General features: G+C 29.5%; 1 long non-coding RNA gene across 1 annotated transcript; it reads right to left on the minus strand.

Annotated features, from left to right (window-relative positions):
- Positions 1 to 9,067: 9,067 nt before the first annotated feature.
- LOC139425383 (uncharacterized) lies at positions 9,068 to 16,219 on the minus strand. Its single transcript, XR_015435367.1, has 3 exons — positions 15,602 to 16,219; positions 14,519 to 14,663; positions 9,068 to 10,129 (listed from the first exon to the last, which is right to left on the minus strand). It is a non-coding gene; the product is annotated as an uncharacterized LOC139425383 (long non-coding RNA).
- Positions 16,220 to 21,639: the final 5,420 nt, after the last annotated feature.

The raw sequence follows: 21,639 nt of genomic DNA on the forward strand, positions 1-21,639 counted from the left end.
GTAAATGGTGTTTAAAAAAAGATTTGAAACACCATTGCAATAAACCTTTCATTTGATACCTTATATGACTTTCTGAGGCTAGGTCAACTTTCAAAGCAACCTGATTTGACCTGTGATATGTGGTCTCAAAGAATTATGAAAGAAATATTTTTTTTTAACTACAACATTCTTCTACACCTTTCAGATTTGTAGCATAGAAATTGAAATTTAAAAAAAAAAAAAAAACATTAATTATTGCAAACCAAAATTTTTATTAATTGAAAGTGGTATGCTGTACAACTTTTTTCCCCTTTAAGACATTTCATACAATATACATGAAAAACTGAGTAAAAAGCCTAAAGTGTATATTTTTCTTATTAAAAAATGGTTTACCTTTTAATATGCAAAAAATATGTGAAATAGTTACAAGATATGAATAACATTTATTTCATTGAAAATATATTTTAAAATTATGATTATTAACTCTGTTACAATATGTTATGAACAGAATTAGTAATTTTTTAAACATATAAGCATTATAAAATTTTATGAAATAGTTAGGAATGATGTAGTGCTATTTTTTTGTTAATTATTTTTATCTCATTAGACGGTATGAAAAAATCTTAACCTGTTGTTGTTAGTACTTCAACCTTCTAAATGATCTGTGATTTATTTACTTTCAATATCAAAGGCTTCTGTGGGTACGAGTATGACAGTGAGGGTCCATGAGGCTGTAGAAAACGTATCTTAACTTCTTCGTAGTTTATATTTACATCTAAAATACATCGTATCCACCATTGGCTGTACTGCAAAATTACAACATACCCTCTAATATCTTCTAAGAGCAGTTCTAAAGGATGTAACACCACTGACTGGATCTTACTTTCAGATGAATTTTAATACATTTTCGTTTTAATTGATGTGTGGCTTTCGTGTCTGTTTTCATATATTTTTTTGTGTACCGGAGATTGTATGGCTTTTCAAAAAAGTGTCTCTATTTCTCACAATCATAATATGATTTTATAATACACAAAATTTGTTTATTGAACACAATATTAAAAAGTGTAAATAATTTACTCTAATTTTTATTTCATCTAAGTTTTTTTTAAAATTTTTTATAGGATTGTTTTGTGTTGAATGAATATCTAATTTAAATTGGTCTAAATGTTGCTAGCATATATATATATATATAGATAGATTTTTTTTTCTGAAAAAGTTATGTATGAATGCTGAAACATGAAGGAAGAAATTTTTTTTACAGTACAACTATCGTTTTATGTTAAAAGGGCATTTATTTTTTATGCTTTGTTTAGAAACATAAAGAGACCAAAGAACATCTTAAGGGATTGTGGATCTCATTTCAAATCAGCTTAAGTAAATAGAATTAAATTGTTTTTTATTATTTGAATTAACAGTATTTGTTTATGCTTACATGGTTACTGCTACTTTATAGCCTAAAATAATAATTTCTTGTTTTGTAATCAAATGGAGAAGTGTATTATTTCTTCTTAGTCTAAATCAACTACAGTTTAAATGGTCATAAAAAGTATATTAAATTCTTAATTTATTTACCATTTGTATCAATGTTAATGTACTCAAAGTTTGGTATGAAATAAAACCTAATATAAAAAAGAAGCTGCTTTTGTACATAGTCTTAAAAAAAAGCTACAAGTAAAGTAAAGTTTCATTTTTTCATAGCATGTTACACATATATAATTTTTTTTTTTCATTTTTTTATCATGGCTAAAATAAATTTTCATAAATTTAATATAGAAAATGAGATTTGTTAAATATTTAGTTAATTTTTTACTCATGAAAAAAAAATATATATATATAATTTTTATTTTATTTGCATGTATAGAATTGGCATTTTATGTATAATCTGCACTAAGGCTCTTTCTCATACTGTTTAGCAGTTTTGGAATTTTGACATTTTTTTTCAAAAAAATTATTGAATATAGCTTTTTTTATTTTATTTATTTTTGTCATTTCTTAGATGACCCTTTGACTATCCTTGGGCTGCAACCCGCAAACAGTAAGCCTATACTTATCCCCATGATTCATGCATAGAATAAAAAGGCATACCCCATTAATTTAACAATACTTTTTATTATTTATTTTTAATTGTTTATTTGTAAAATCGCTGTTTGAACTCTAATGCACCATTGAAAAAGATTTTCCTTAGAGCATGAGTGGTGAGTTTTCATTGCTTATTGCTAAGGAAAATAGTGAGGTTAACTGGAAATCAATAAATAATGTTTCAATTTTGATTTGCTACGTTTTATATATGAATTAATTGTATTTGAAGAGAAGTGTGCTTAGGATAAAGCTCAAACTGGACTGACTCTTTCTAGATGAAATTTCAGTTATAGTTTAATGACAGCATTACCAGAATCGACTACACTGTTCCAAACATCAATGATATTAAAGAAAGCTCATCAATATTTGCAACATGCCTGATAAACCTAGTATGAAACACAAGGATAAAAGCAGCAGAATTTTATTTATTTACTTTTTTTTTTCCAGAGTGCCTTCGACATTTTAATGCTCCTCAATATCGTTTGAACACTAAGTAGTTCTTTTTTTTCGTAAAATCTATGCAACTTTTTACAATAGCTCATTCTAAAGAGCGGTCGAAAATATGAGCACAAATGCTATGACAATTCGCATTTCCGTCGTATCTATGAAGTTAAATTCAAGAATTTAAAAATATTTTCACATTACAGTAAAATTTATTTGTCCAAAACTAATGTTGAATGTTAATCTTTAAGAATTAAATATTATTTGTATTTTATTCATTAATGATTATAAAAAGAAGTGTATTTTAAAAGGTATGAAACATTTTATATCATTCTTAACATCATAATTTTTCAACATAATTTTGAAGAGACGTAGTAATTACAAGAAGTTAAAAAATGATATTTTTAAATTTTAGGTATTAGAAAAGCTATTTATCTTATTAAAATTTAAATTTGATTGTGAAAATTACCTAATTAATAATCACGTAAAATACTGTATATCATACAGGGTGTTCTGTAATTACATCTAACACGTTGTTAAAGCTGCAAATTGATATTTCATAGAGGAGAAAAAATGACAACTTCATCGTATCAGTTAAATTAATTGGTAAATAGGCGGTATGAAAAATAGAAAACCAGTTTGAATGGCCGATGACACACGAACGTGTTAAGTTTTAATCGCCTTCTAAGTTTTGTTTACTCTAGTTATCACAAGTTTTTAGTCAATCCCACCTTCATCAGTCGTGATTCATTAAATTTTGATTTTTTTTTTCCTTGCCTAAATATTAATTTATGACCCTTAATGTGTGTACTCGTTTTTTTACTTAAATTTCATCTAGGATTTTAAAAATATACATTAAGGTTGAACTTTATGAAATGCCCTGTTTAAGTTGAAACCTTTTATTGTTTTTAAATGAAATTATTACGACAACCAGTTTCGACAACAATGATTGTAATAGGATGATTTGAATGCAGTCATCCAACTCCATCCAAACTCAAATATGTTATGCAGTTTAAGTAATAATATTTAAGAGCTTTAAATCTGACTCTCAAAAAAAAAAAAAAAAAAAAAAAATCGGGATATTACTGAAAAATATTGTGATTGGAGCGCGTGGTTTTTATTTTATTTCATAATCGTCGTTCAACAGCCGACCCAATTTTGGGTTTACTGTTACCAATGTTCAACAACGTCGCCTTGTAATTTTGTACCCAATCCAGACGACAAGGGAACTCTTGGATCAAGTGTTGGGAAATTTTTTTTATTGAAACTAACCCGCGTTTGCGTTACACGAAGAAAAAAACCACGAAATCCTATAATCCGTCTACCGTGGAGGATATTTTGCGTCAGCACTGTAGTAGGTGCAAGCCGGGTGCGGAATTCGTATCGACCAGCCATTATTGGGATTCGAATCTGGTTCACCTCATTCGGAGGCGAATACTCTTTCCCTTGGTTCCATCTTCACTGAGTATTAACTCTACAGGATGTTCCAATTTTTTTGATTGGTACCAATTTTATTGTTTTGTCTAAATTTAGTCATCTTCAAAATGTAAATAGCAATTCGATCGTAATTTATGGAAATAAACGGTTTTTTTCTCTTAATCCGCAATGATTAATGAGAAGCAACCATGAGGGTTGATCAGCAACGTAAACAAGGGGCGGAACTTTCCAGTTTTTAATTATAAAATTACAAAACTACGGAGTTGAACATTAGTGGTCGTAAACCCAAAAATTGGATCAGCTGTTCTACGACGGATATAAACTAAAATAAAATCTATCTATTATAGGCCTGGATAGTAGGGCACTGAACCCATGCCCAAGAGTTCGTGGGTTCATCCACAGCCGGCCGAAGACTGCCCGTGTAGTAAATGGTGACTGATGCAAGTTAAATCTATCGAGTTGCAAAGTCCTCCATGTTCCTATAACAAATCAATACCTCTGAGGGTACTGAAACAAAAATTTCCTTGTCTTCTGAATTTGTTCAAAATTACAAGGTTACAGAGTTGAACATTAGGAGTCGTAAACCTAAAATTGGGTTGGCTGTTCAACGACGGTTATAAAACAAAATCTATATTTTAAATAAGGCGAGTGAAAAAGTCTTTCTCTCAGTTCAAATAAGGGGAAAAATCAAAACTGTTACTCGAGTAACCAAAAGTACTCGACAACAAGACAGGATGTGAATAAAGTGCAAGAGCGTTTAGTTTAGAATAGTAAATTAAGAAAAAGACTTCGACAAAGGAATAACATAAAAAGATTAGTTGAAGCGCTTTATGTTACACACACACACATATATATAGGGAGGGGGAGAGACTCCCCCCACTCTATAGGTACTGCCGCTGTCATAATTTTACTTCTTATAATCTTAGCTTAACTAAATTACGCCGAAGGAAAAAAATGTAGCTTTAACTTAAACTAAACTCAGTGGCGCGACAGCCCCTAGGGGGCCAAGGCCTACTGGGCCCATCTCAGTTTTCTTGACATTGGGCTCTGGGGTACAGGAGCAGATGTTCCAGTTAGGTGGTCAGCCGAACGCGGAACCCCAAGTGTTTAGTTCCCAAGCATGCTTGGTACTCATTTATCTACCCACTTAAGGGATGAAAGGCTGAGTCAACCTTGCCCGGCCTGAGGATCGAACCCAGGACCGGTGGCACGGGAGCGCAAAGCACTACCACTCAGCCACCGGGCGTCTAGCTTTAACTTAAGATAATTTAAAATCTGTTCTCCTATTTATATCCAATTATGTTAGAGGCTATGTGTCCTTTTCACTCGCACTCACTTGTTTTTTCCTATATTTTAAAAACATGAATGTAATTATAAATGGATGCAGAATTTAACAGAGTATTTATAGTTTGTCTAAGCTAAGAACTCCCCCCGCCACATGGTCTGAGGCCGTCTGCTGCTATGGATACAAGAATAGCGTATTCCAGGGAAGGTAGCTAGCCGACCGGCCTGTGTAGGGGTTAGGGAACTGCCTTTGCACCAGAAAGGTTCTGGGAACCACACTTTGGGAAACACTGCTTTAGGGCAATATGAAGAAAAATGATTCCCTTTCTCTCCCCCACCCGAGACAAAATATATCCTAAATAGTGACCCACACCCCTATTTGAAATAGTTATACCTTGTTACCATAGTCACCCCCACAGGTCCAGACGAATAGGGGAGTTCTTACTTTAGACAAATTGTACTTACTTACACATCATTTAGAATTTTAAAAAGGTACAGAGTGATTTGTTTTGTAGTCAAGATTTGTGGTCCCCTCCTGGTGCGCTATTAGCTTTCATAAGAAAAAATTTCAAAAACGTAACAAATCAGTATACAGTGTGTCTTTCTCTTAAGTAAGAATAATTATTGCTTAATCCAGAATAACTCTGAGAATGATTGCAAGTTCAGCGAGAAAAGGATGGATTTGACTTAATCGAGGGGGGCAATGAATCTGGGAAACGATATATTAAAAAAAATTCCAAACTAAAATAGCTCATTAATTTGGAAATTCTCAAGACGAGGTTAGAAAAAAAAATTTAAAATAAATAATCTGACTATGCGTTTGAGAGGAATACGCAATTATTCATGAAAGTCTTAATAGAAACTGAAAATCTAATTTTGATAAATTGACGAATTAAACGGGTATAAAAATAGTCTTCAATTATAGATTTTTTCGGAAGGGATCAAATAATATTTTAGTACCTATATATTATACTATTCACTAATATTGATTTATTTTTATATAACTTTAAATGACATTTATATTTTATGATACTAACACAGATACTATTAATCAAAATTGTTTATTGATCATAAAACTAAGTTTATTTAATCAAAACACTATAATTTGCATTAAATACCATTAAAAATAAAATTTCGCAGAAATTTAGGATAGAATATTGCACTATCCTTTTAATCGAATAACCCGCTCAATTGCATAGATTTGGCTGGAACTGATGATATTCCTTTAAGCGGGGTTGACTGGTTAAGCCTTAGCCGTTGTTTCCTCAAAAATCTTAAAGATAACATCATCGATACTTTATAGCTCTATTTAATAACAATAAAAAAGAGTTATTGCTTGTACTTTATTTAGTTTTTTTTTCTCGCTACGTCATAATTTCAATCAACAACAGTTCCGCAATTGACTGATTGTTGTCACGTTCTCAGCAGATCACCGAAGTCGAGCATATCTGGCCGCTGTCAGAGTGCGGGTGAAAAACTACTTGGATCAATCTGTGAAGTGACCGAGGGTATGAGGTATTGGTTCTCGTTAAAATGTTATACGTAAGTACTTGACTTCAGGCGCATGTCGTCGGTCTATCGAAGCGAAGGGAGCCTCACCTCGGCAGAGTTCAAAATTGTGATGGCATGTCTTCAGATGATTGTCAGGAATGTTTACCAGACCGTTACCAATAGCCCATTGAGCAGCTTTAATGCGACGTAAACAACAACAATGAAAAAAAAATTTACGCGGTAGCAATATGTCACCAAATTATCTCTAAAGTTATCTGAAATCACGTATTTAATTTGTCACGTCTGTCAAAATGTGTTTCGGTATAGTAAATAATTTATAAACAGCGGTAATTAAAATTAAAAAAAAATTCTTTTGCAATGAAAGGCAAAATTAATGGGAAAGTGGTACTAATTTGCTTAGGAAAAACGTAGAAAATTACTTCAGTTTTATTAACCGCTGTCCCTCTTTTCTTTTTCTCTGGCCTTTTAATTCCTAGTAAGAATATATATATTTTTTTGGTATTCTCTCTTTAAAAATAAAAAGTCAAACAGCTGATAAAAAATATTTGTTAGATTACGGAATTATATATTTTACTGAAATATAAAATTCAAAATAATTAGTTTGGAAAAATCTTTTTTTGATTCATATTCGAAAATGTATTAATGATTTTGTAAATTAAAGAAGTTTCAATTATAAATAACTGTTTCGCTAAGATTTAAATAACTGCATATTAGTTAAATTGTTTGGAAGTGAACCGCGTTTGAAATATTTGACTTTTTATGCAGGAAAAGACATGGTGTTTCACGTTATATTTCATCTCACCAAATATTATTAAACTTCTAAATTTATTTCTCACCTATCCTGACATGAATAAATAAAAAGAAATAATGAAAAAAAATATATTTAATGAAAATTCTGAGTCAAAGTGTTAATGCTGACGCTCAGTTCATTTAAGTAATGTAATAGATGCATATTGAAATACTAAAAAGTAAGCCATTATGTTACAAAAAGCAACATTTATGGAGTTCAGGTACTTATTCGTATAGATTAATCGTAAACAAGCGCCATACTATTATTGTCGCCAATGATGCTTAATTAATACGGGTAATTCCTATTATATAAATTAAAAAAATTACTTATTTACAAAAATTCCAAGTTAATGGTTAATTTCGATAGTATGCCTAATAATGTTGAATACAGTTAATCTCAATTTTAATGGGCTGAACAACAAAAAACAGGTTTTGTTATGTTTTTGCTTATTAATTTTGTCAGTATATACCGTTCAGTTTTGTTCACGATTTCATTGGGTTGTTCAGTACCGAGTTATTGTTTTTTTGATTTTATTAATCCTGTTCGAAGAGTGGATATTCAGCTAGTTGAAAATAAAAAAAAGTTGAATCACAGTTTGTTAAAAATAAGTTAACTAACGCTTTTCGTTTCCCGAAACTCTTGTTTTTTTCTCAGGTCAAGAGCTAGCCCTTGTACAATACTTATCAATATTTTAGTCAAATAACTTCTAAACGTACTATTGGACGTATTTTCAAAATTTTAATTAAATATAGTAGCATTAAATTCTAACTTGAGATTCATTTAAACTGAAATAGTTGCAGTGTTATAGTAGTAGCACCTTGGATACATATGTACTATAAAATAGTATCTTTCTCTTGATATACATCTTCAAGAAAGAATAAATAAATGAGATAAATTTTCTTTTGAATATATTTATTTTTAGTGGTAAGAGTACAGCATATGTAAAAAGTATAAAAAAGGAAGAAAAAAAAATTATTCAAGTTGGATCTGAGAATTTGAAGCACGTATATTTGTTTTTTTTCTTACACAATAGACAGAGTATGGTAGCTAGCTTGACTCTATGAAGGTGCTTGCAGATGCAATCATATAAGGTCTATGACCACTATCAGTGGCATCATCCTGAGAAAAAGAGCAGCTAAGTCTTTCTTTATAACTATTGCACAGCTGCCAACCTTAGGAATCAAAAATGAGGAACACTATATGCGACAAAATTATACGCACTAATTACGAGAGTAAGATAAAAATTTAATTATTAAATCATAACATTAATAGACATATATTTAAATATGTAAATTAGTAAAACAAAACTATAAACACTATCTTTTGTGGGAAACTTATAATATTAATGTTTTATAATTAGGAATACCGGTATAATATATTAAAAACAAACATTACCTATTAATATATAATTATTTATCTCCAAATTATAAAACACTGGTAAATAATAATCTACATCATAAACAAATATTTCTGATGCAAGTGTTTAAATACTACAAAAAAAAAATTTCCAAAAAATAATAATTTAATGAAATAATCAGCAACAGACAGCTATTGGAATAATATTTTCCAATAAAAAGCTACTAAAAATTACTTTAGCACAATAATCACAGGATGCATGCTTGTGGCAATCAGAAAAAAGGATTGGTTTAAAATCAAAAATTTTATGAAAATTCAGAATTTTTATAAAAATATCAGATTGGATTTAAAAATTAGGAACAAATCCGAAAAATTCTGAACAGTTGGCAGCTATGCTATTGTCTGCTTAGCCAGCTGTAAAATAAAAGCATTTTTCTAGATAAAAAAATAGAAATCGTGTTACTTTAAAATTCTACAGTGGATCAGAATCCAATCAAAGACTTCAGTTATATTAATAACTGACAACCGTGCCGGAAAATAAAGAGCTTAATTATTTTCATGAATTTAAAAAATATACAATTATATTTAATACATATAGCAAAATCAATGACTGAAATGTTATCTTGTTACGGTACAGAGATATTCTTCAAACTAAATGAGACTCTGCATAAACCATTGTAGAAAATCAAGTCCTGGTAAATATATCTCACAGAAAAGCTTTAAGCAGACAATGCTGTGAGACCATTCCCCGGGACAAACATGAATCATCAGCAGAATCCAGGCAAAAGCTAGAAGAGAACAAGTTGCTTCAAATTAATATTGTAATCAAGATACCTTGTTAAGATTTCAACCAATGGTTAAGTATATAGATAAAAGCACAACTCTTCAAATTGTGAATCTAATGAAGGATTGCATACATTAGTTTGAATCAATTTGAATTACAGAGTGAAAGAACATTTAGCACAGAAGTATAAGTTTTAAGTTATAAGCACAGATTAACAGAAATTTTTTTATTATTATTAAATCTGGCATATCCATCTTTTTCCACGCATATGGCATACTTGCGACACTTTCAGAGTGGTCTCACAACTCTTTTGGGTGGAAGCATCACTCAAACTCATACTCGGGGATTTGACACATCTGTCACTTTAAAATCAAGACATAAAAAAGGAGTGTAAATTATTGCAACATTAGCTTTGTTGCTCGATTTTTTCTTTTTGCAGATCCCCAATTTAGTCAGGTTACTTACATCTGAAAGAGAGGGAAAGTGTCTGATTAATATTATTTAATATTTCTATTGCAGCATCAATCAGGGTTTACATATAAAGACTAATGGCTTTAAGAACAAGACAATCACAGGACATTACATCACAGCATTTAATAGTTAGTCACAGCACAGATTTTATTATATTTTCTTTACACAACATAAATGACCCCACAGCCAATTGTTCAGTTGGTGTGTGCACTGTTGAGTCACCGTTTACCCTAGAGACAGTCACGTAGGCTTCTTAAAGGCACGAGTCCATGATGGATCATGGAATGTGCATGTTGTGTTATCCCCACGCTGACTTTTAATGATGAGCCAGTACATGTTGATGTGTTTGTCCATTGTTCAGGTTTGATAGCACTGTTCCCAGTTTTTTAGTATCTAATCATCTAAATTCTGACGACATCACCAGTTCCTTAATGAATATTATTTTCTAAACCTTTTTCAAGAAAAAAAAAAATAAAATCACAAATTAATTTTTATTTAGAATGCAATAAATGCCACTGATAAAAACAAAAGTAATAAATATTTTTGAAATAATCAAATTAAAAAAATATATATTATTAATTTTTTAATAAAAGAGGAATATACTAACTGGTGGGGCACTGTCTTTTTCTTAACCAGAGTTTGATTAAAGACAAATACTGATAAACATTAAAAGATCATTTAATTCATTGACTTCAATTATTCTACTAATACTGTAATAATTTATAAACAGTGCTGTACTAACAGTAAACAATCCGTACTATAACAATACAGTTGGGGGAAAAAACTCACGATTAAGGTAAAATGCCACTGTTAATAATATACAATTCTCGGAATAATCAAAACAAAAAACATTATAGTAATAATAGAGAAAGATACTAACTGAGGCACTCGTATTAGCTTCTGTTGAGTCTACATCTCATTCAAGCTAACAAAGAATAGAATTAGAGTAATCTCCGTGCAATCGAAAAATTTTTTATAATCTCTTTTAGTGTTGAACATTATACCCATTGCTATTTTGAAATAGCAATGGGCATTATTCATTAGTGTTATTAGCATTATTCATTTAGTATATTTTACCAAAGGCGTTTAAAGTGGAAGGGTATTTATAATTCAGGGACAATGTTCTAAACAATCTTCCCCCTGTCCTTTAAGGGTAGAATCAGAATCATTGAGAGAGAGAATTAGTCATAAAATAATCTATTGCATCTAAACATTTTTCTGCATTGTGTAAAGTAGCACAGATAAGAATATTAGAAAATAACACTCTCTACTGAATACATTCTGAATATTTTTCTTTACAGCATCATAGTACTAAATCTGTTCAAGTACTGTCAGGGATCTGTCCAGACATTTTGTGAAAGGTTCGTATTTGCAAAATTGAGAAAAAATTACTCGTAATTTGTGAATATAAAATAAATGTTAGGTCACATTCTTTCAACCAGGGTCCTGCTTTTGTGAATTAGTGCAAATAGGGTCTGTTATTGCAAAAAAAAAACTTTTTCAAGGAGTTTTTAAATTGTAAAGACTTACAAGATAATGCCCAACACCAGGGTTTAAGCTGAGTCTAAAAATTCATTAGCAAAAAAGCTAAAATCTGAAAAAAAGTTTTAGCAAAATGCTAAAATGCCATTAGGCTTATAAAATTACTTTACATCAAACAAGTACTGTAAGTTAGGTGACAAAGAATAGCTAATGTACAAGTTGTTGATCAAGTTTTTTTCATGGATGTTAGCGTCATGGTTTTTCGCGGAAGCTTTTTTTAAAATGGATTTTAGTAAAATCCTTTAGCAAAAATGCGAAAATGCTTTGTTGAATTTTAGCATTTTTGAGGGGTCTTTTCGCATTTTGCGAAAAAAGCTACCGTAGCGGAAACCCTGCCCAACACTGTAAAATTATAATTAAAAAAATTAAAATTTAAAAAATAAACAGCAATTGCTGCTACTAAATTAGAGATGCAACATACAAATATTTGGTATTTTGCCTATACTGCTGAATGCAGAATATTCATTTCGGACGAATAAAGGAAGAACGTCTGTCGAAGACAAAATTTATTTCGTTTACACCTGTCGTTCTCCCCCCCCCCTCCTGGGAAGGGTTTACTGGATTAACAAAACAATAATGAAGATAAACGAATTTGTGAAGAGTTTGAGTAAAAGATAAATTATTTTGTGAAATGTCAAGTTTTTATGAAAAGATATTTTGTGAATAGTTCGTTAACGGACCCAAATTTCTTCTAAACAGACTTCTGACTGTGACTACTCTTTCTTATTTGTATGGGTTGAGTTCTGGTTATCTGGCTAAATGTCAAGACAAGATTACAATATTTTCATATAATTAGTTTATAAAGTTGTGTTAAAATAAATACACTTCCTTTTTTAGCAACTTTGCCATGCATTCTTCAAAGATGTTTGCCAGTTGAATATGATCCTGGCAGTTTAAATGTATGTGATCTTATCCAATACAGTCATCCACAGATAAAGCTGATTCACAGAACATTAGCCAAAGTAAAATTCACAAAGTTTTAATTACTTCATTGAATCGCTTTATAGTGACGTTTTCAAGATTAACAAAATGTTGATGCATACGCTGATCTTTCAGCATGAGAAATTTCTAAACTCTTCGTTCGAGAAAAACAACTCAGGAATATTTCTGTATTGTGATCCGCCGAGCCAACTACAATCGCCAAGGTGTTCAACAGATTTTAAACTTGCAAATTTAATAAAAAAAACAACAAAACACTTGTAGATAGTTGCTTGGGGGTGGTTACGAGTTATACCTTCCGAGTTCCCTTCTCTTTTTTTTTTTTAGTTCCTGGCGGCTGGCTGCCCAGAATTATTCTTCCACAGATCAACAAACAAAATCTCACCAATAACCCCACAAATTTTATTAACCACAAAAGCCAGTTTTTTAAAGTTGGGCATTGTACCCAATCAGGGTTGGCAGGTTTTTGACATGTGACAGTTTAAACCATGGTTTAAACCGTCACGTTTCTAAATATGTTCTAGAAAAAATAAATTTTAAATTTTCAAGAAACACTTATATTTTGAATAGTAACCAAAATCTTGTACTTTTGAAAACTCACATCTTTTGTAATATTATGTATTCATTTTCATGTGTTATTAAAACTCACATCTTTTGTAATATTATGTATTCATTTTCATGTGTTATTGAAAATCTGCAGTGATATTATTAAGAAATTTATTTATAACCAAATTTAGTGTATAGTATAGATTATACTAAAAATTAGACATTTTTAAAGATAAACATTAGCAGTTTTGTACATTAGACATCTTCTTTTAAAGAAAAATCTTTTTAATATTCTTTTAAATCTTCTTAATAATCTTTTTAACATAAGACAATACAAATTTAAGTGCTTTCTGTTAAATACACAGAGTAGTTAGTGTCGATTTACAGTATATTCAGCCTATTCATTTACTATGCTGAAAATTTAGTTTATCCAAATACTTGTGAATTTCATTTTGCTGAATACGATATAGTTTTGTTGAATATCTAAATATTCAGCTGTTGAATAATTACTTCTTACTTTCAAGATATGCATTATTTGTATTCTTAATACAAGTGGAGAAAAAAAAATTAAGAGATAAAAATTGTTTTAAAATGATAAGTGTAATAATTATAAATAAATATAATAAACAATATGAATTATATTTATCATTATTCATAAATATAACTACTTTTAAATTCAAATTAACATACTGGATAATAAAGATATTCGGTATAACATTAAAAAAAAATTTTTATACACTTGTATCTTATATCAACATAACTTGTAAGTTCCTTATAAATATTAGTTATATGTTCTTTATATGTCAAAAATGCATAGTAATAAACTTTTAATTTTCTTAAGTATCAAAAAGAAAGAAAAAAATTTTTTAAATATAAATATTTAAACAATTTTTGTGCAAAATTTTTCTGCACATGCATTTGAATATAAATTTCTGAGATTTTAAATCTGTTATTTTACCTTAATTTTAATTAAAAAATATCTTAAAACCTGCTGATTACCTATAGTATAATTAAATTTCAATATGATGCATGGCAACTGTTGGTAGTTTTGAAGTTTATATATTTTCTTGGCAAACTTCAGTTTTTGACATTTTTGACGGTTTAAACCAGTATTATACCCTTGTCATGTCAAAAACCACTTTTTGACGTCAAAAACCCAACCCTGTACCCAATTGCACATCATTAGTTCCTTAATTTTTAAGAAAAGCAAAATAAATTATTTTATAGCACAACCATGAGTAATATTGAAAAAAAAATCAGTATCTGAATTAGAATAGTTACACAAGATACAAACAATGCCAACAAATGGTTTAGATACATAATCATTGAATATGTAAATAAATTACATTTCAACTTACCAACATGAATTAAGACAAAAACACTATCGTCCCTTCACAACTGCACACTTAATTTGTCCACACCGATTCCAGGGTGTGCAAACATCGATATCCCATTTTCATTCAGCATTTAAGTAATTAGCTAAATACTTCTCCAGGGAATCACCTAGTAAAAAAAATAACAAAGTATTTTATTAGTTTGTATTTTATGAAGAGAAAGAAGAAATATGAAAGGTTTGCTTTACATTGTCCATTTATACGTAAACTGTTAAAAATCTTAGGTTAATGAAAAAAATACAATTATAGATATAGTTTGAGAAGTTAAATAATTGAAAAAATTCAATTTCATATTAATATCCAATAAAGATTTCTTGCTAATCTGAATTATCTTCTAATTTATTATAGTATTTGTATTATGTATTTAAATAAAACAAATTACTGAGTACAAATTGTTTTGCACATAAATGTGAAACATACAGAATAAAATCTTTTTTTAAAAGTATGCATGCTCATAATTTATTCAATAGTTAAGACAACCTAAAAGAATAATAATGAATGCAGTAACTGTGAATGAAAATGATAAATATTATCAAAATTTGTTCCATTTCTCTCAGAATTTTTTTTTAGATTAGTTTTCAACAAAATTGAAACAAATTATTTTAGACATGATCAAAAAACTCTTCACTATTTTTAAGAAAATTAAATATTAAGCTTTCTATATAAAATAAATTTTAATTAGCAATATATTTCCTAGAAAAAAAAGATACCTCTGTATTATGTCACTAAAATAAACATAAATTAAGTAATTTAACTAAATGAAATTTCATTACTAAACTGCTTCACACATTTTCGACAGATCACACCAAGGATTTCTAAGGAAGCAGAGAAAAACTTAGATAAATGAATTTTTTTTTATAACGATTTTCTTAAAATACATAAATTTTACATATAGAGGAGAAACAAACTATTTACTTTAAAATCTAAAGCGTGGTATTCATAGATATTTAATAAAATTCATTAATCTTTTTTAAATTTCATGTAATTTTTTATATACTGCTATGAAACATACACTAATATTATAAATCTTTAATTAATAAGAATCACCTGTAATTAAAGCATTCATAATGATAAAATATGAAATCCCGCGCAGCCAAATACAGAAAATGGCTTCAGGCGGGTTGACACGATCAAAGTACTTTGATCAAAGTAGGCGCGCGCAATCAAAGTAAGTCATAAAAGTAAATAAAACAAAAATGGGAACCGCGAAATTTTAGGGAAAAGGGAAAATGCGAAGGGGAAAAAAGTCACGCACTGTTGTTGAGAGTATGATATATCAAATGAATAATCTCGGCCTCTGTGAATTTAAAATTTCTTTCCAATTTTAAAATTATTTAATGAAGTTTAAAAAATAAAATCATATTTTATTAGACATTTATACAAGCAGTTTAACCAACCCTGTAATTCTATTAATGAAAAGAGGAAAATTATTGTTTTTAAAATTAAATAAATATATGAAAAGTTCCCTGTATTTGTAATTGTCTCTTACTTTGATGTGACGTAATTTACTTTGAAGGGTGTTCAACTTTAATTTCTACTTTGATTCAAACAGCGATAATTGTGCCAATTGTGGGTATCGGTAATTGATTGTCATCCATGACGTACATCCGGGAGAGAATACTAAAATTGATTAGGGTCAATTTTGCAAAAGCGTTAAAAGAGGTTTTTTTTTTTTTTCATGCAGAGAAATAGCTAGATCATGAATTGATTATGATGGTTACAATTAAGTACAGACAAAGTTTTAGTTTTTTTTTAAACTTAAACACAACAGAAGACATGTGTGTTGAAGAAAATGAGAGAAACTGACCTTTCATACTTTTATATACATAATTTGCGTAAGAATTCTGTCACAATATTAAGTAAAGCCTATTTTCACGCAATCCAAGGACCATTCACACTACACGTAAAGAATTGCTTTTGTCGATTCGAAGATGCAAGCGAGAACCTGATTTCAAGTTTTTCCCGAAATAAGCAGCATTTCCCGATTAAGCAGCATGGATTTCTTTCTTTGGTATGCAATGGAAAATGCTGTGTACGTGACACCTGTGGATTCTGAAATGGATCTGGTTGAAAGAATCGGCTACTCTTTTACAAGTTCCCCGATCCCTGGCCTGATGGTGTGAACGCATGCATCGTTAGCAGTGATGGTGACATTTTCACTTATCTACCACAACACATGTAATATCTTTAACCAATAAACATCTCAGAAGATCTTAGTCTTGTGTTATTTTGTTTCACTTATCATACTTCTTTCCCAATCCCATGACGTTTCCGACCACGGGTAGCTATGTAATTTTTGATCCTTGTGATGCCTCTTACCAACCTTTAAGTTTTCTCCAATAATCCTGGGACACCGTGTATTACAGAACATATATATTCGATATAGTCTGCTTAAGATTGACGAAGATGAACTTAACCTTAATTATGTTAATTAATTGATGTTAACGACGTTTAAAGTGATGAAATCAGCAAAAAAAAGCACTTTTTCAGAATAAAAATATTTTATTTTTTAAATTTTTTCAACAGATTTGGTATTTTGACTCTTGAAATATGGTCTGGTTAACCACAATCTGAAAAATATTGTTCCAATAATTTATACAGGAGAGCGATTAAAAGTTTGAACCCTTTTATCTTAATTCTTTATCTCGAGAAATTGACAAGCGGAATCAAAATGGTTTTTGTACACAATTATAAAATTCCTTTATTCGAATATAATTTCTTGTAAAATATTTAGTATTATAATGCATTTCATCTAATGACGGGAATTTAAATTGTAAGATATTATGGTTAAGTTTGTAATTTTAAATGAAAAAATACAAAATTTAAATGAAATTGGTGGAATAGTTTTCGAGAAATGAAGTTTTAAATACATGACTTTTTTATAATTTATTAACTCAGACATTATTCAAATTTTGTACACTGATATTTAAAATTACATACTTTAATAATGATGTAAGAACTTGTACATATTACAAGAGAGAAATTTTTCGTCTACTATTAGATAAAATAATTATAAAAACTATTTATAAATCAAATTATTTTTGGATTAATTAATTTTATAAGTGCATACAAAATAATCTTTTGATTCCATAAAAATATCTCGAGATTTAGCGGAATACGCAAAAAGGGTGAAATTTAGGTTAAGAGAAACTTTAGACTGCCCTCTTATGTAACCTTTTGAGACCATATTTTCCAGCCATAACATCCATATTTTGAGGGTCAGAATTATATATCAGCAAAAATAAGCCATGTTTTTGAGAGAGAGTACGTTTCTGTGTCTGAATTCGTAATTTATTGTATAATTAAAACATCGTTTGAATTAATCAGCAAAGAGCATTTAAGATTTGACCCACTATCACATACGGGAAAATCTGATTATTTAATGAAAAGTTATTCGGGGTGTCAAATTTTTTATTTTGTGCACGCCCTTTCTTAGAAAACATCGAATCGATTTTCAAATTCTCTCTATTTTTTTTCTCCTTCTTCATGTTATGGGGCACAGATTTAGAAGTTTTTATTTTTTAAAAATATTGAACATATCAGCTGCAGTTTTTTTTAAATCTTTATTTTCATGATTAAATTTTTTATTTAATTCATTTGACAAAAAACTTCCAATTCTATATTAGAGTTAAAATTTCCATCAGTACTATTTTGAATATAATTAAAACCAGTTTAGTGTAAATTAAAAAATAGACTGTTCAAAGTCAGCTAATTTAACAAGCTTTATGTGTGTGTGTGTTATTTCTTAATAATTTAATAGATTAAATTTAATAATTTTCATTTTAATAACTTTATCAATTACTACAGTGACGCTTTACATTTTCTTTAAATAAAAAGCGTAGGAAACAGTTAAAAAAAGAGTAGCTGTAAGATTGAATTGTGGAGTGAACTGTTAAAATGAAAATTTACTGTTTTAGTGAAATATAATTTATAATATATTGTTTTATATAAAAAAAACAGCATATTATATTAATGTATTAAAACATTTCTAATCCATCCTTAAAATTATAATTGAACAATATGAAAATTTTCAAAATAATATTACATTATTTATATGGATTAAAGATCCTAAACGCAATAAAAAATACTAGTTAAATTAAGTTATTTTAACAATTAATTTAAAAGTTGATCTGTTGCAATTGATTGTTGTATCAATGCAAATGATAACAGTTGTTTTTTTAAATTTAAAATCTATTATTAGAGTGTGGAAATATAACTTTTCTAATTAATTATAACTAAATTGCCTCTATCTTGCATGTGGCCTTTTTATAATAATTATTATCCTCGCGTTGCCGTAGTCAGACCGACATGCAAACAACAATCGTTTTGTTTTGCCAACAGATTATGTAAACAAAATATAAATAAATAAAACTGATATTTTTTCCCGTTAAGCTCCTTTTATGATTATTTGTGAATTTATATTAACCCTTTATAAGGCCATAGTAAGCATACTTACCATCAATTTCATTAATATTTAGAAGTCGATGAGAAGATATTTCTCCACCCATAATTTGAGCTGTCATCTGCTGATAACTTCAGAAAATATAAGAAAATAATACAAATAATTGAATGCTTTGCTTACATAAATGTAGGTAACAGTATAGGTTAGCGTGATATCAAGAAGTCAAACCAAGATGGGGGGGGGGCTTATGGTGAGCTATAGATCCAGCCCCACCTAGCTTTATTTAAAGCTTTAAGTTTATTTAACACCGTTGGCAACGTTCAGTTGACAACTGTAGTTGTAATTTGGTTTTTCATTTTTTCAGCTTTACTTTACATTCTCGGCTGGCAGATCAGATGGTTGTGTTCTTGTTTTAGTTAATAAACTTAGTTTATGTATGAATGATATTTATTTCTTTATGCATAACGCTCAATAGACCCTCGAAGACACGGGGACCTAAAAGTGGTGACCCGGACGTGATGTGAACACTCCTACTTTGGCAGCAACGTCCACTTCGATATGAATACGCCTACATCAACAGTAACGCCTACTTCGTTGGATGGTCCACATTGAATAGTTGACTTGCTACTTGCGACTACAACATCATCCACGTCCTACCGCTGTTGCTACTCAGTTTCAATCACGCACAACGTACAACGTGTATACACTCGACTGCTAAAGGCAACACAGGAGCGATTACGACCGTGAAGTTAATACACCTCTCACATTCAGCACTCAAAAAGTACGGTGATCTTAATACAGCTCTCCCGGCTTCGCACAAAAACAGCAATGATTCAACTAGTGGTATCCATTCATCGAATTCTATCACAGCTATAATTCTGGTGGGGGAGTACTGTAGCGTATCTACCACTACAAAATTATAACTACAAAATTATAACTACAATACACTAGTATATAAGACATGTTAACTCTACTCTATGTCGGGGTACCTTTTCATAGATGAAGGTTGACATCGTCTATAACTACTAGACCCACATTGGTGACCTTTGGACGTGATGTGAACACGCAACCTTCTGATATTTTCTCTTCTGATATTTTCTCTTGTGCGTTACGCTTTCCTTTATTTGATCCTTTTTTAACGAGTTTATTTATAGTTATAAACACTAAATTTAGATTTTTATGTTTAATAATGACCAAATTTATAAGTTTATAGGCTTACTTAAATAAAATTAGTTTTTTAATTTACTTTAAAGTAGATAAAATTTAAAATTTTTTAACCATCTACTAGAAAAAATGGCCCGATAAAGGGTTAAAATTAGTGTTCAATACAAGTATAATGTGCTTTATAAAGCTATTGCTGTATCAGTCTATGGCTAAAATACAAAACTTACTTTCTGTCGTTAATTTTCACAGAAGAAAAATTGAAATGAAGTAACACATAACGATTTAATTATAAAGTTAACTTATCATTAATTCAGAGCTTTAACTGTATATTCAACATATTAAGTGTGTAGAATATTTTTGATTGATTGTAAGAAATGAATTAAGTGTAATTACTAATTGATTGCAATAAAATTTTTATTTTGCATTATGATGTAAAATAAAATTTTAAACGCTACTTTTTCAAGTGGGCGAAAAAAAATCGATTTAGCCACTCCTGAAATAGTAGGTTGGAAGCATTATTTTCTAAAGAGGAGAAGCAGGAGAGTTAGTGATGGAATTATCACTAATTTTAATTCTTCTCTCTCTCTCTCTCTCCATTTCTGGAAAGTGATGCGCCTATATTTTTCGTTGTAAGTGTTACAAAATAAAATTATTACTTTTTATTTTTAGTCAACCTAAGAAACATAGTTCGTTACATTTTTATTTTATATTTTCTAATTTAAGAATTGTTAATGTTTGAAAAGGGTATAAATTTTGATTGTCAATAAAATGGAGATAAATTATGGTTTGCAATTTTTAGGAAACAGATGTAATATGAATTGTCATCAGACATAGAGTTCCAGTTCCAGACACAGTTGAAATTTGATGGTTCTATTTATGTTTAACAAAACATTCTCTTTAGTGATAAAATGACAATAAACTTAGCTTTCAGTGGTCCGGAAGCAATCGTAACTTTTTTTGTCCATAGAACACTGGTTGAATTTGGAGAATTTCGGTTACTTAAACAGTAATCAATATATCTATTAGTGATAAGTCCTATTTGCCGATAAAATGGTAATAAACTCTGTTTGTTGCAATCAGGAAACGACTCAAGTAAAGATTTGAGTGCTGTAAATAGTAGAAATTCAATTCAATGTCGGTAAGAAGTAGAAATTTCTATTGCGTGTTACCATCGTTGCAAACACGAAAGCTTGTTAACTTAGTAAAAAATAATAATAAATGCTGTAGGTAATAATAAAACTTTTATAAATTCACGGAGAATCGTTACAGGTTCCCCAACACTCTCAGAGATGAAAAAAAAAGTTGTTTGTTATTTTTATTGATTATTAGTTCCGTTGTTAAACAATATTAAGCTTTTGTATGTTTTTTTTTTAATCTGTATAAAAATTCAGTAAAGTTCAATAATTTTTTTTATGCATATTAATATGAGACAGTGAGTAAAAAATTTTTTCACTTAATTTTTAGGAAAAATTTAAAATGCATATTAAAAAACATCACGGAACACCCGGAAAGTTTAAAT

The sequence above is a fragment of the Parasteatoda tepidariorum genome, chromosome 7, assembly GCF_982258835.1.
Source record: "Parasteatoda tepidariorum strain Cologne lab strain chromosome 7, Ptep-v5.0, whole genome shotgun sequence".
NCBI classification, from domain to species: domain Eukaryota; kingdom Metazoa; phylum Arthropoda; class Arachnida; order Araneae; family Theridiidae; genus Parasteatoda; species Parasteatoda tepidariorum.